Genomic DNA, 16162 nt, shown 5'->3' with positions numbered 1-16162 from the left:
ACTTATTTCCTTTAGTTCTCTCCCTTGTCACTACAAAACACCCCATGATTTTGCAGCTTTGGAAGTGAAAACAACATTCATAAGAAAAAGAAATCTCCCTCAATGCAAGCATCAGGAATAATGTGGCAAAATAGAGAGTAATGGATCAAAAATAGTAAATGGGAAAGGCTCTTCATCTATCAGTTCTATTCCCACTGTTCTCCTTCTTCAGCACACATGGAAGTGGGACCTACAATTTAACCACATCTCCCAAGTTCATACGGCCCACCACAATTACTGATATTCTCAATAAAAGAGGAGGAGGATACCAAATAGAGAACAACTATTAAAAATACAGAAACAACACACGGAACAATTCATTCTGGCTGAAGCCAAATAAATGGACATGAGAGAAATAGCACTTTCAATATCCACACTATAATGTTCAAAGAAAGAAGTAAAGATGTTGGAAATGTGAAGGAGGAAAAGCAATCACAGAAATAAGCAAATATAGAAATGACTGAAAATAAGCTGTATAAAAACAGAATTGTTAAAGAGTTGACTAGAGAGGTTGAATAATATAATATATTCCATCAGAAATGAAATACCTACTTGAAAGATCAAGTCTAGAACATTCACAGAAGGCAGAAATATAGCATTAATAGTGAAAAAACTTAAGCAATATAAAGTATAGCAGAAAAATTTTTCATAGCCATATAATAAGCATTATAAAATCAGAGAAAAGATAATTAAAGGGGAGAAAATATATAAATAAAAATTAGGAATATTTCAAAATTAAAGAAATATATAAGAATCTGACTAAATGGGCTCATAGAGATTAGAAAAGTAAGAATTATAATTAATTATGAAATTTAAGATTATCCAAATCAAGGTGAAAAAATTCCATGAGTAAAAACAGATTACCCAAAAGGAAGTGAAAAGAATCATGTAGACTTGAGATAAAAATGAATAGATTAATAATAATGAAGTGGTAAAGGAAAGAAATTCCAGATGTGGAATATTATAACCAGCTAAATTATCACTTAAATATGATGCTGAAATGTAAATATTCTCAAGAATTAGTCTTTCAGAAATTTTAGCACAATTAGTCTTTCAGAAATTTTAGCACAGCTAGATACTCTCTGGAAAAAAGTCTTAGAGTAAGTAATCAAAAAGAAAGACAATGAAAGCAGTAAGATATGGGAATTAAATAACCTAATGACTGATTTCCCCAAATATTAAAGTGTATCCATAGTACATTTCTAAGTAATAACTATATGGTGATGTAGAAGGACCAAGAAGAAAGACCAAAGAAGTGAGAGAGAGCTTTACAGGTATTGATAAACTTAAGAGGCTGATTGGGAAAACTAAATAAATAACTACAAGCCCCAATAAGTTAGGGATACCTAATGAAATTCAAAGAGAACAGAATACTTTCCAACTACCAGAATGACTTTAAGTCTATGGAACTTAGTGAAAGTTACAGAGAAAGCCAAAAATAGGGTAATGCAAATAGAAAACATGAAATGAGATTTCAGAAATAAAGGCTGGGTGTGGTGGCTCACACCCGTAATCCTAGCATTTTGGGAGGCCAAGGTGGGTGGATCACCTGAGGTCAGGAGTTCAAGAAATTTCAGAAATAAGTGAAATTTGTTATAAATTTAACTGGGTAAACATGCCAATCAAAAGATAAATATTTCAACCAGATATTTCAACAGAGGCAATTTTGAATATCATGCCCTATTTCTTCTTGGGCACACAGGAAAAAAAAAAGGTTTATTATAGTCTTCCTTACAGCCAACGTGGGACATGTACCTGATTTCTAGACTGAGGTAATTGACCAGAAGTGATGTAAGCCATTTTCAACCCTGGTCCTTAAAAATGTGATGCTCTGATTGCTCCTTCCCCTACTGGACTGACTTAAAAACTTAGATGCTACAGATCTTGTAGCATGCTCCTTAATCATGGTGTAGAACCATTTGGAGTAGAACCATGACAAAGAGTTTTGTTTCTCCCATCAAACTAGATGTGAGTGAGAAATAATAATTTTTTTTTTACTTGTTACTAACTATTAGCATGGCCTCATCCTGACTAATGTTGAGAGAGAAAGGGCTCTTGCCACAAATTAATTCCAAAAGACAGTCCAAATAAAAAAAGATTCTTCTGAAAACTGTTAAGCTGGAAGTAAAGGTATTGTTTAAGGACATCATTCCCTGCATTGATAAGGATCTGGCCTCTCTGGTGCTGACTTGAGTTTTAGAATCAAGAAAACTATATGCTTATATACCTTCTCATAAAGTAAGGCAAGATGATTTCTAGCATAAGCTCCTCTAGATCTGCACTGTAAGCCTGAATTAAAAATGTCAGAGATGCTATAAAAATGTAGCCCTTTGCTCAACTATGGCGGGACACAGGCTTCATCAAAGTGTCTCTTGGCAGCCATGCGCCACACAGAAACAAAGCAATGAAAGAGTCACACAAAGACATGCTGCTCTGTTCTTGGTGGCTTAACTACCTTGCTTTCATTAAGTCTTGATACTCTCATTAAGTAAATCAGGAATATATAGATTTGTAAGTCATAAATTTATAGCAGGTATGCATTTATTCTTTTTCTACCAATTCATAAGCCTTTGTGTAACCTTGAACACACTTTAAGTGAGAAAGAAGAGGATGAAAAATAATGTATTAGGCAATGTGAAAGAAATATGATTAGCAATGTTAATTTCAGAATAAATAGAATTTAAAGCAGAAAATATTAGCAATAAATGATGATCTTGCATTAAGCTGCTAAAAGGAACAAAAGACCTAAAAGATAATAATTAATACATCAGCACATAAAAATATATACATAATTTTTGACATCAGTTGAGAGATTATCAAGAGAAATAGCTAAATCAGTAATAGTGGTTAGATATTTTAATGGATTTGTATCAGAAATAGCCCAAGGAAACAAATAAAAACTTCATATATATGATAATTAATAACTATAAACCAAAAGATACATAACTAACTTTGTACCCATTGAGCATACTTTTTCTTTTCTAAGCACACATGAAACATTCACACAATCCAGTCTGGTATTGAGTCACAAAAAAAGCCTCAATAAATTGCAAAGAAGCAATATTTTAGAGTTTTCCAACTACTATTTAATAAAATTGGAAATCAAAACTAGGGGAGGGTGTTCCAAAAAAAAAATTTTAAATGAATGACAACTCTTAGAAAAACCCCAAATGCCTATAAATCAAAAAAGAGAAATTCATGAGCAAAAGTATTAAATTTACGGCTGAATGAGAATAAAAGCACTACATGTTAAAATGTCTGGGAACCAGTTAGGGCAAGACTTTGAGGGGCATATGTTTTCTAAAAGTTATTCATCAGAAGACAACAAAATATAAATAAGTGAGCTAAATATTCCCCCAAATACTAGAAAAATAAACAAGAAAAATAAGTGAAAGAAATAAGAAGAAGTAATGAAGGTAAGGACAGAGACTAATAAAATAGGGAAAAACATAGGTAATAATAGTAGCTAACATGCTTATAGTGCATATGTTAAGGACTATTCTAACTGCTTTACACGGATTAATTTACCCAATCTGCACAACACCCTTAGAGATAGGTAAAATTATTCATTTTTCATTTTACAGATGAGTAAAAAAATACACGGAAAAATTACATAATTTTTTTCAAGATCATAAGCTAATCAGGAACAAGGGTTGATTTATAATCTATGCTTTTATCTACTGAGCTACAGTAATCCAAAAGTTGATTTTTCTTTGGAGAAGACTACTAAAGTAAATAAGCCCCCAGAAAAGCTGATTAAGGAGAAAGGAGAAAGAAAAGGATTCCTGTTTTATTCAGAGTAATTGAGAGTAGCTGACACTTCAAAACCCTCAACATCACTTGATTTAACACAGTAAATATCTCTTTCTTTCTTCCCTCAGAATCCTTGGTCAGTCAAACCTATAGGGGATCTATCTCTCCTCAAGCAGTAATCAGGGGTTCATGATAGCATGACAGAAAGAGAAAGAGAAGAATAATGATTGCTGGCTGTTAACTTCCTTGGCCTGGAAGACGTACTCTCTGCTCACCTCCTATAGGTTTGGACCAACCTATAGTCCTATAGTGAGAGTAAGAACATAGACAAGCACATGCATACTCTGGTAAACACTAACAACCTCTACAACAAATACAAATACGGTAAAGGCAGACTACAAAAAGGATAAAAATCTATAGACAGATTTTTTAAAATTTATTATTATTTTTAGAGAGTCTTGCTTTGTTGCCTAGGCTGGAGTGCAATGGTGTGATCATGGTTCACTGCAGCCTTGACCTCTCACTTCAGCCTCCCAAGCAGCTAGGACTACAGATACACGCCCACCACACCTGGCTTATTTCGTACTTTTTAAAGGGACAGGGTCTCACTATGTTGCTCAGGCTGGTTGCAAACTCCCGAACTCAAGCAATCCTCCTGCCTTGGCCTCCCAAAGTGCTGGGACAAAAGGCATGAGTCACTGCACTGGACCAAAAATATATTATTTTACAGGAATGTTTGGAAGACTACTCAACAACAAATTTGATAACCTAGCTTCAACAGACAAATTCTTGGGAAAAGATTAAGGATGAACATTGGAACAAGAAGAATGCTAAAGGATAGCCAAACATTAACAAAAATGGAAATAGTAATCAAAAATCTCTCTCCATCCTTGCCTTCCTTCACAGCAAAAAATAAAGCCCCTGTTCCAGCTATCAACTAATTGTCCTTCAGTTGCATCCCTTCGTTGTGATCCTGCTTTGCAATAGGAAAGCTGGACCCTGTAAACATTTCTTTTCCAGTTGGCATGATGGCAAGTGTTGTCAGTAGAGGGCGCTGGGGGATACTGCAGGAGGAATGACTACTCTCCTTGGTTTCCAAATACTACTCCTCTCTTTTGCAGTGAGACCCTGTTGAGGCTGAGGTGAGAGGCTGAGAATGCAGTGAACCATGATCACACCACTGCACTCCTGCATAGTCAACAGAGCAAGAGCTTCTGCAACACTCAGCCTGAAGGTCGGTCCTTCTAGTGAGCTCCTGTGGAACCCCCATGGCAGCATTCTGGTAAGCTCTACTAGGCTGCCAGCTAGACTGCCAGCCAGCCTCCCAGCCAGTCTCCCAGGAGGGAGTTAGGTGGCACCTCCATAAGCGGTTTTGTCAGCAAGTTCTGCGGGCTCCCAGCTGACATTCAGGGTGTCTCACAGGTGATCCAGGAGGCAGTATTCCAGCAGGTTCTGTGGCCCCCAAGTTGCCTTTCTAAAAATCTCACAGGTAACCGGGTGGATGCTTCCTGTTGAGCATCAGCAGAACTCCAGGGGTAGGCTTCCCAGAGGGCCCCTAACCTCCTGCAAGTTTTGTTTGTACCCTCATCACCATTTTCTGATGATCAACCTGGGCCTTTGACACCTCAATCAACTTTTATACCATTCAGAGGGCTACAGTCACACCCTTTCTAACAAAGTCTAAATTAGCCCCTGTTGGAGGCAGGGGAACCTGCTTTCAAATTTGTTCCTCCTTTGGGTCCTCTGTCTTGGCCCTGGAAGTTGTGACTTTTCCATATACATACTGCATCTGTATTCTTTGGAGTTCATTCATTACCATTTAATAATTCTTTTCATTGCTTTTTCTGTTCAGCTTACTCTATAACTTTTGTCTCCTGACTAGATCCTAATTATCCTAACTGATATGGCCCAAGACCCAGACAGTTTTAAAAGGAGAGTCCACCAAATGTCAAGGCACAGACAATCCCAATTTTATATATGATCAAAAACAAAGAAAAAAGAAAAGGAAATTTATTTTATGATTCTAGTGCAATTCACATTTTCAATCTAGATTAGGATAATACATTAAAACACAATTTCATGTCCTTCAATAAATGAATCCATAAATGAGCTATGACACATCTGACAATAGAACATTATTCAGTGACTTAAAATGTGAGTTTTCAAACCACTTTTATGCGGGAGGAAGGGAGCTGTATAGTTGAAGCAGAGGAGATTTTTAGAGCAGCACGATTATTTTGTATGATACTATAATGGTGGATACATGCTATTATACATTTATCAAAACCCAGAAAATGTGCATCAAGAGTGAATTCCAATGTAAACTATGGACTATTGTTGATAAAAATGTAATAATATTGGCTCATCAATTGTAATAAATGTACCGTGCTAATGTAAGATGTTAGTAATAAGGGAAACTAGGGTGGGGTGGAGAGTATATGGTAACTGTCTGTACTTTCCACTCAATTTTTCTGAAACTTTAAACTGCTTTAAAATAAACACAATTCCAGACCTAACTTACTTATGAATATAAATGCATAAATGCCAACATAAAGTTTTTGCTTCTTTCTTCCTATATTTCTTTCCTTTTTTTTTTTTTTTTAAGAGAGACAGGATCTTGCTTTATTGTCCAGGTTGGAGTGTATTAGCAAGATCATAGCTCACAGCAGCCTCAACCTCTTGGGCTCAAGCAATTCTCCCATCTCAATCTCACAAGAAGCCGGGACTAAAGGCATGTGCCACCATGTCCAGGTAATTTTTGTATTCTTTGTAAAGATGAGATCTCTGTCTCATCATGTTGCCCAGGCTACTCTTGAACTCCTCGGCTAAAGTGATCTTGCTTCAGGCCTGGAAAGGGCTAGGACCACAGGTGTGAGCTAAGCCACCACATCCACTCAAATGTAAAAGTCTTAAAGCAAATATTAGAGAAACAAACTCAGTATTACTTAAATAACTACATAATGATGAACTAAGTTTTATATTAGGAATAACATAATGAATTAGCATAATAAAATGTTAACATAACAGTATTTTAATAAGTCAAAAGGAAAAATGACTTGGTCTTTTCAACAGATTCAGAAACACATCAGATGAAGTTCAGCACTCATTTATGACAAAAAACTATCACAAACCAGGTAAGAAATAAATCTCCTTAATGTAATAAAGGCTATATCCTGAAAATCAATAGTAAATGTCATCTTTAACGGATAGTATTTTAAAAAGTAACACGATGTAAAAATTGTCTTTATGTTGAGAGGATATTATAATTTGTATGGTACATCCAGAAGAATCAACCAACTATTAGAATGAGAGTTTCTGAAAATAGAAAAATCAGCAGCATTTTCTCATCCCAGCAATAAGCATTGGAATAGTAGTAGAAAATAAAATACCGCTGAAAAAACTGCGAAGTATACAGAAATAACCTAATAAAATGTACAAAGCTTTCATAGGAAAAAATTTTAAACCCTATTAAAAGCCATAAAATAGACCTGAATAAATACCGAGATTTCTATATCCATGGAGTGTTTGACTTCACATTATAAAGATGTCAGTTCTCTCCAAAAGTACTCTTGAAACTTCATTAGCACTGGCTGCTGGCTCTTCCCTCCAAACTTCAACCATATAAACCACAAAAGAGGAAGGAAAGCACAGATCTGAGGACGTTACAACTACAACAAAAACAAATGAACAGTAAGGTGTGAGAAACACATTGGAAGACAAGAGGTAATTCATGATTCAATGTGGATGGAAACTGGCAGCATAGGATGGGTAAATGCTAGCACCACAGCCAGGAAATGGAATAGAGGAAAACTATATTACTCTTAAACTTTTATTATGGAATAATATTTAAAAGAACAAAAATTAAGAAAATAGTATATGGTACCCCCTTCTAACCTCCTTCACACATATTCAACTCATGGAAAAACTGTTTCACTTATAGTCCACACATCCCCCACTCACTTGGATACTTTTGCCCAACTGACTTCAAAAAGCTACTGTGCCTGGGCTTGATGGTTCACGCCTGTAATGCCAACACTTTGGGAGGCTGAAGTGGGAGGATCACTTGAGCTCAGGAGTTTAAGACCAGGCCAAGTGACATAATGAGACCTTGTCTCTACTAGAAATCAAAAAAATTAGGCAGGTGTGGTGGTGCATGCCTGTAGTCCCAGCTCAGGAGACCACTATTAGTAGGAGTGGTAGTCCTCCCTATTACTCAGGAGGATGAGGTGGGAGAAAAAAAATGAAGGCAACTGCAGCATTAATTTTTAAATAATGACTGAGTAATAGAAAATCATAATCCCATTTCATTTATGAATAAACATGACATGAATATTTTGAATAAAATATTAGGTGATAAAATTTCACACTTACGTTTAAAATAATATTTTTATAAGAATATAAGATGTTTCTTAATGGACCTAGTACCTGTCAGTACCACATAAAACTGCTGATTCCTCCATTTTTCTTTTCTTTTTTTTGAGACAGAATTTCACTCTGTTGCCAAGGCTGGAGTGCAGTGGCACAATCTTGACTCACTGCAACCTCTGCCTCCTGGGTTCAAGTGATTCTCCTGCCTCAGCCTCCTGAGTAGCTGGGATTACAGGCATGTGCCACCACGCCTGGCTAATTTTTGTATTTTTAGTAGAGATGGGGTTTTACCATGTTGGTCAGGCTGGTCTCAAACTCCTGACCTCATGATTCACACACCTCAGCCCCCCAAAGTGCTGGGATTACAGGAGTGAGTCGCCATGCGCAGTCTCTTCATTTTCTTTTCCTGGCTTAAAAGCTATTACTTTCTTTTGATTCTCCTCTTACCTAAGAATTTACTCCCTCTCAAGCTTCTTTTTCGGTATGACCCCATTTTCCCAATTTTTAGCATTAAATTTCACCAGGACTATGCCTTCAGACCTCTCCTTTCCCTATCTAAACTTATTTTCCACATCATCTCAACCAGGCTTGCAACTTGAAATACCATGACTTCCAACTTTATGTCTTGACCTTTGACTTGTCCTTAAACTTGAGACTCATGTATGTTATTCCCTATTTCACATCTACATTAAATCATAATCTTGATCTTCCCTCTTCTACCCGCCCACCACTCCACCAAGCCTTCTGCTCCTGCCCTCTTCAGTTTATTAAATATCAACTCCATCCTTACAGCTGCTCAGACCGACACCCTGAATATATCTATGATTCCCCTTTAATAACCTGTATCTAATTCATCAGAACTCCTGTTTAATATGTCTTCAGACATGTAAAGAATCAGAACACTTTTCCCCACCCCGTAACTACCACTGGTTCAAAACAATGATTTCCTACTTTGATTATGCAAAGCCTCTTAACTAATCTCCTTCAACTCATATGACCTCTTAAACCTCTTTTCCCCATCACAGCTAGAGAGATTTATTTTAAAAGTTTTTAATAGGCTTTATTTTTTAGAATACTTTTGTGTTCACAGCAAAACTAAAGAAAAAGTAAAGAGTTTCCATATATTTCCTATCACTACACAAAAAGCTTCCCTCACTATTAAAATCCCTCTCAAGCTTCTTGAGAAAGAAGTACCCCAAGTACCCCAAAAGTAGTACTTTTGTTGACACTGATGGGCCTACATTAATTATCAATCAAAGTCTATAGCTTACATTACAGTTCACTCTTGGTATAAATTGAATGTGTTTTGACAAATGTATAATGAACTGCACCCATCGCTATAGGATCATACAGAGTAGTTTCATTGTCATAAAATCCTCTGTGCACTGACTACTCATCCTTCTCTTCCATCTGACCCCTGGAAACTACTGATCATTTTATTGTCTCCATAGTTTTGTCTTTTCGGAATATCACAGAACTCAAATCACCCAGTATGTACCCTTTTCAGATTGGCCCCTTTCACTTAGTAACATGCATTTATGGTTCCTCCATGTCTTTTCGTGGCTTAACAGCTTATTTCTTTTTTAGTGCTGAATAATATTCCATTGTCTGGATGTACCACAGATTATTTTCCCATTCACCTACTAACATCTCATTGCTTCCAAGTTTGGGCAATTATGAATAAAATTACTATATATATTTGTATGAAGATTTTTGTGTGGTCAGAGTTTTCAACTGATTTGGTTAAATATAAAGGAACATAATTGCTGCATTATATGTAAAAAGGTATGTTTAATTATGAAACTGACAAACTATCTTTCAAAATGGGTATACCATTTTGCATTTCCACCATTAATAAATGGGAGTTTCTGTTGTTACAAATTCTCACCAGCATTTCATAGTGTTTGTATTTGTTTTTTTTTTTTTTTTTTTTGAGACGGAGTTTCGCTTTTGTTACCCAGGCTGAAGTGCAATGGTGCAATCTCGGCTCACTGCAACCTCCACCTCCTGGGCTCAGGCAATTATCCTGCCTCAGCCTCCTGAGTAGCTGGGATTACAGGCATGCGCCACCATGCCCAGCTAATTTTTTGTATTTTTAGTAGAGACGAGGTTTCACCATGTTGACCTGGATGGTCTCAATCTCTTGACCTTGTGATCCACCCGCCTTGGCCTCCCAAAGTGCTGGGATTACAGGGGTGAGCCACCGCGCCTGGCCCAGTGTTTGTGTTTTGAATTTTCACTATGCTATTAATAATAGGTGTGCAGTGGTATCTCACTGTTACCTTAATTTGCAAACCTCCCTAATGACTTGTGATGTTAAACATTTTTTATGTTTGTTTCCATCTGGAAACCTTTGTGAGTTGTTTGTTCAGATCTTTTGATCATTTTTAATCATTGTTTCTTTTTAAATCATTTTGTTTTAGAGATTCTTTAAAAATGTATGTTAGATCATTTTACTCCTATTCTCAAATAAGAGTAATAATCACATTGAATCTTCACCATAAACTATTCTAATTGCTATTCAAATGACATTCTATCCCTTTTAAGATATATTTTTTTTCTCTTCACATTTCAAAATATCTTAAATTGGGGTGTATCTCACTGCTGCTGGCCAGGGAGTAGTCCTGATGCAATTGTCATTGCCTATTTATGCAAATAAAAACTTGCAAAAGATGTTGGTGTTATGGAAGCTAATCTCACAGACATTAATAAAACTTTTGTTTAAATGTTGCATCACCAGTGGTCTTAATGCAAACAAGAATAATATTGGGTAGAAAAAGACATAGATAATCTGAATGTAAAAGTTCAGAAACCCTAAAAGTTACTAATTTTAAAAAATATTTTCATCAATTCACGCAACTTTTAGTTAAGACATGGAACGGTGATGTCCTAGTATTTTGGGAAAATCCTCAATAACCCAACCTTCACAAAGGCTGAAACCTAGTATTGAATTATTTCAATACATATTTACATCAAGTTGATCCATCCCTAGTCTATTTGACTGCCAGAGCAAAATAAGCATTCCCTGGAGAAAGATAATATCATTCACAATCTCTCTAACTTTTACAGACAGTCTCCAGAATACATTAAAAAATTACCAAGCATGATAGCAGGAAAAAGTAACTAACAGAAAACCTACAACTCATATAAATATTGGAATAATCAAACAAAAACATTAAAATCATGTGATAAATGTGTTCAAGAAAGTAGAGTAAAAGATGGAAACTATCCCCTGAGAAATGAATCAAATGGAAATCTAGAACCAAAAAGCAGCAATGAAAAATTGAAAACTTGACAGATGAGGTTTATAACAAATTAAACACAAAATAAGAAAGAATTCAAACATTGTGAGTTAGGATAGTGCAAAATATTTAGAATCATCTCCTACTTTAACAGCAGATAAAGCAGGCCCAGAGAGAAAAAGTTAATGCATCAAAAATCATTATCACTATATGGTGATAATGCATCAAAAATCATTATCACTCCAGAGCTGAGTCTAGAGTCCCCTGACCCCAAGCGGAGTGCTCCATCTACATTGTAAGAATTGTCTTACAATTCACAATATTTTCTTCACACTTGAGGGTCCAGAAAACCTGACATCTCCAGAATGGCATACCCAGAGAAATGCAGAGAAACCACGTGGGGAAAGGGAAGAGGAAAGAGGAGTTCAGCAGGGGCTCTGATTGATTACTTGAAAGATAAGGAAAGTATCAAGGAGCATACTCCAGATGTGCTTGTTCCCTGGGGTACTACACCTGAATTAAAATGTGCCAGGTCCATTAGGACCCTTCTTCTCCATCCAGTGCAAACAGCAAGAAACAGATACTCCTCAGTAAGGAGATCTATCGAAGGTTTACATTTGCCTTAGAGAAACGGTCTCAGTAGAGAAGCCTTAATCACTAGAAACCCTGAAGAAACAAGTAGCTAGAGCTCATCTACAACCTCCTGGCTCTCAGGAGAGTTTTAAACCTGAATTATTAGTGAAATGTTAACCATAAAATGTACCTGTGAAATAGATCAAGTGGTTCTCAATCAAGAATGATTCTGACACCCAAGGGGTTATTTAGCAACGTCTGGAAACAATTTTAATTTTCGTGACTAGGTGGATGCTACTGACATCTAGTGGACAGCAGCCAGAGGTGCTGTTTTACATTCTTCAATGCAGAAGACAGTTCCCACAACAATAGCAAAATTATCTGATTCAAAATCTCTATATGAAAGCTTTAAAGAAAGAAAGAAAGAAAGAAAGAAAGAAAGAAAGAAAGAAAGAAAGAAATCAAATTTAGAGAAAAAAGGAATAGAAAGAGAATAAGAGACATATGGAACACAATTGAGAGGTCTAAAATATGAATAATTGGAATTTTATAAGGAGATTGCATTGAAAATGGGTTGGAAGTAATAACATTCAAAAGGGGATGGGACAAGATCACTTGAAAAATCATAGATAACCTCAAGCCACAAACTCAATGTAGTCTTAAATCTCCAAGCATACTGATCTCATCACATCAAAAGTACCAAAATTCACAAAGAAAATTCCTTGAAAATGTTTATAGGCAGAGGAAAAAAAAGATATACTACTTTCAAAAGAATAACAATAAGATTGACCACAGACACTTTGACAAGTTTATGGAAGTCAGAACATAATAGGATAGCATCTTTAAAGTGCTGAAAAATAACTGTCAACTGAGAATTCTATACCTATTGAAAATATGCTTTAAAACAAAGGCAAAATAAAATGTTTTCAGATTAAAAGAAAAAACTGAAAGACTACAACTTGGATTAAAAGAATTATTAAATGTGTTCTTCAAGCAGAAGAAAAATGATTTCAGAGTGAAACAAATATTCAGGAAGGAATAAAAATAATTGAAAAGAGGAAGCATGTGAATAAACCTAAAAGAATGTTTATGGTGTATAACAACCATAACAGTGTCTGGTAAGGCAAATATTTAAGTTACCCAACAGCAATAGCAAAACATAAGCACACATTAAATGGAGTTTGAGTTCTATTTAGAACTTACATTGTTCAGGTAATTGTAAAGTAAAAATTTAATTATATTTAACATATCAAGTATATATTTCAAAATATCTAGCACACTCCCTGAAAGGCAATAAAATAAATTTTAACCTACTAGCTAATAAAGAAAAATCCAATTTAAAAAAATTAAAATGATTAATCCTAAAGATGAAAAGAAAGGAGAAAGAAGGTAGAATACATAGAAAACAAATATAAAGATGCAAGTCAATTTTATAATAAATTATACATGTAATGTTTTATTTAACCCTTCAAAATTAAATTATATATGGAGCACTAATTTAAGGACAAAGACTATCAGATTTGATGAATAATGGGAACCGATCTATATGGTTCTTGAAGACACCTTAACATACAGCTACAGAATGGCTGAAAGTAAGAAGATGGAAGATACTTGGATATTTTTAAAATACTAACAAGTTACTAGTGGGGCTATACTACAATCTGACAAAGTACACACTAAGTTAAGAAGGATTATTAGCAATAAATAACGATATTTCACAATAAGTAGTGAGTTAATTCGATAGGATCTGATAACCCTAAATTTGTAGTCACCAAATAACATGGCTTCAAAATAGATACACAGACAGAAATAAAAAGAAAGGAATAAATTCACAGAGTAGAAGATTCTGACAAACCTTTATCAATAACTAGTAGAAAAAACTAAAAATCAATAAAAGTTAAACTATTTTAGATACTTCATATAAGTAGAATCATGAAGTATTTGTTCATGACTGGCGTGCTTCACTTAGCGTAATGTCCTCTAGCTGCATCTATGTTGTCATAAATGGCAGAATTTCCTTCTTCTGTAGAGCTGAATAATATTGCATTGTATAAACATACCACATTTCCTTTATCCATTCATCAGGATACAGACACTTGATTTGCTTCTATGTCTTGGCTACTACGACTAATGTTGCAATGAACATGGGAGTGCTGATCTGACCCTGACATCAATTCCTTTGTCAATATAGCCAGAAGTGGGATTAATGGATCATATGGTTGTTCTGTGTTTAATTTTCTGAGAAATCTCCATACTTTTTTCAAACTCATATAAGCAGAGAATACGATGGTTGCCACGGATTGGGAGTTGAGGAAACAGGAAGCTGTTGCTCAACAGATACAAGGTTTGAACCATGCAAGATGAATAAGTTCTAAAAATCTAATGTACAACATAGTACCTAGGCAAAACCATCAGCATTTAATCTCTTCCCCAAAGACCTCACTTCTTAATCTGTGCCCCAAACACCTTACCTCTTCACATTAGGGTTTAAGCCTTTCCTCTTCACATTAGGGTTTTACATTGCAATATATGAATTTTGGAAGGTCACATACATTCAATCCACAGCAGAACAATTTCCTCAAGGTATGAGAAGTCCTAATGAAAGGCTCCATCTGGCAGTATCAATTTATAGTCTTCATCTGAAACACTGAAATATCATTTGGCCTTACAGGATCCTCCTTGATTCAAATCAGTTTCAAGCATTCCTGTGATGCCAGCAGTAAGCAGGCCAAGGCTGCTGTGCACTGTTCCAAGTTCCCAGCAGACATATAGGAAGGCTCATTATTTGAGAAATCCTCACGTTCCTGGGGAGTGAGGAGTCCAGAGAAGAACCTCCTCCCTCACCCTTAGGTATAGGATTTTCATCTCCATAGAATCCTTTCATATTTCAAACTATCCACATTTTATGGTTACATTATCTAGCCTCACAGATATAACATCCTTTTAACTCTTTTTTTGAACTCGAATCATATTTTCTACTTATTCTTGAAAGTTCTTGTGAATGACATCATCTTTAAGTAGTCTAAATAATTTCCATGTGTTTATATTGTGCTTGGCCAAGATTGGCTATTAACAAATAAAACCTAAGCTAGGTTCTTTCATATTGGTATTGGTGACTGAATAAAGTGTAACTCTCATCTAATTTTGTTTGAGATTTTGATGGAATTGTTTGAATCTCCAATGATATTTTTCTAAGTATACCCAAGTTCATGTTCATATTACCTCTAAGCCTTTATCTGTGTCCCTCCATCATCATCTCCTTGTATAGGATGAATATTCCAAAGCAGAAAATGAGGACAACTTTTCTATTCTAGCTGTATATGAAGAATTTATAAATTCTACGTGAATTTCTTTCTTCTTTTTTTGAGATGGAGTCTTGCTCTGTCACCCAGGCTAGAGTGCAGTAGCACAATCTCGGCTCACTGCAACCTCCGCCTCCTGGGTTCAAGCTATTCCATTACCTCAGCCTCCAAAGTAGCTGGGACTACAGGCATGCGCCACTATGCCAGGCTAATTTTTTTTTTTTTTGTATTTTTAGTAGAAGCTTAAGGCATTCTAAATCACGGGATGAGATAAAAGGCCAGCACAATATACAGATCATACACTTTGTTGACAATACAGGTTACAGTGAAGAAGCTGGCTAAAACCCACAAAAACCAAGATGGCCAAAAGAATGACCTCATGTTGTCCTCACTACTATACTTCCACCAGTTTACAAATGCCATGGCAACATCAGCAAGCTGCCCTATATGGTCAAAAAAGGGGAGGCATGAATGATCTACTCCTTGTTTAGCATATAATAAAGAAATAATTATAAAAATGGGCATTGTCTATGGGATAGCCTTTTTTTTTTTTTTTTGGAGAGGGAGTCTCACTCTGTCAACAGGCTGGAGTGCAGTGGCACCATCCTGGCTCACTACAATCTCCACCTCCCGGGTTCAAGCAATTCTCCTGCCTCAGCCCCCCAAGTAGCTGGAACTATAGGCGCACACCACCACACCCAGCTAATTTTTGTATTTTTAGTAGACACAGAGTTTCAACATGTTGGCCAGGATGGTCTCAATCTCCTGACTTTGTGATCTGCTCACCGTGGCCTCCCAAAGTGCTGGGATTACATGCATAAGTCACAGCTCCTGGTCAGAGTAGCCATTCTTTTATTCCTTTACTTTCTTAATAAACTTGCTTTC

The 16162-nt window shown here is 35.9% G+C and overlaps 1 long non-coding RNA gene across 4 annotated transcripts in view; it reads right to left on the bottom strand.

Annotated features, from left to right (window-relative positions):
• Positions 1-16162, bottom strand: part of LOC128929918 (uncharacterized) — a 146861-nt gene that overhangs the window by 53856 nt on the left and 76843 nt on the right. For 3 of the 4 annotated variants that reach the window (XR_013527800.1, XR_013527802.1, XR_013527801.1), the window contains one exon: positions 7293-7460. The exons of the other annotated variant lie outside the window; for it this stretch is intronic. This is a non-coding gene — a long non-coding RNA (uncharacterized LOC128929918). The remainder of the gene's footprint in view (positions 1-7292; positions 7461-16162) is intronic. 4 annotated transcript variants of the gene reach the window in all.

This window comes from Callithrix jacchus, chromosome 16 (genome assembly GCF_049354715.1).
Source record: "Callithrix jacchus isolate 240 chromosome 16, calJac240_pri, whole genome shotgun sequence".
NCBI lineage: Eukaryota > Metazoa > Chordata > Mammalia > Primates > Cebidae > Callithrix > Callithrix jacchus.
The sequence above is the reverse complement of the archived record's forward strand: the minus strand, read 5'-3'. Positions and strand labels throughout refer to the sequence as shown.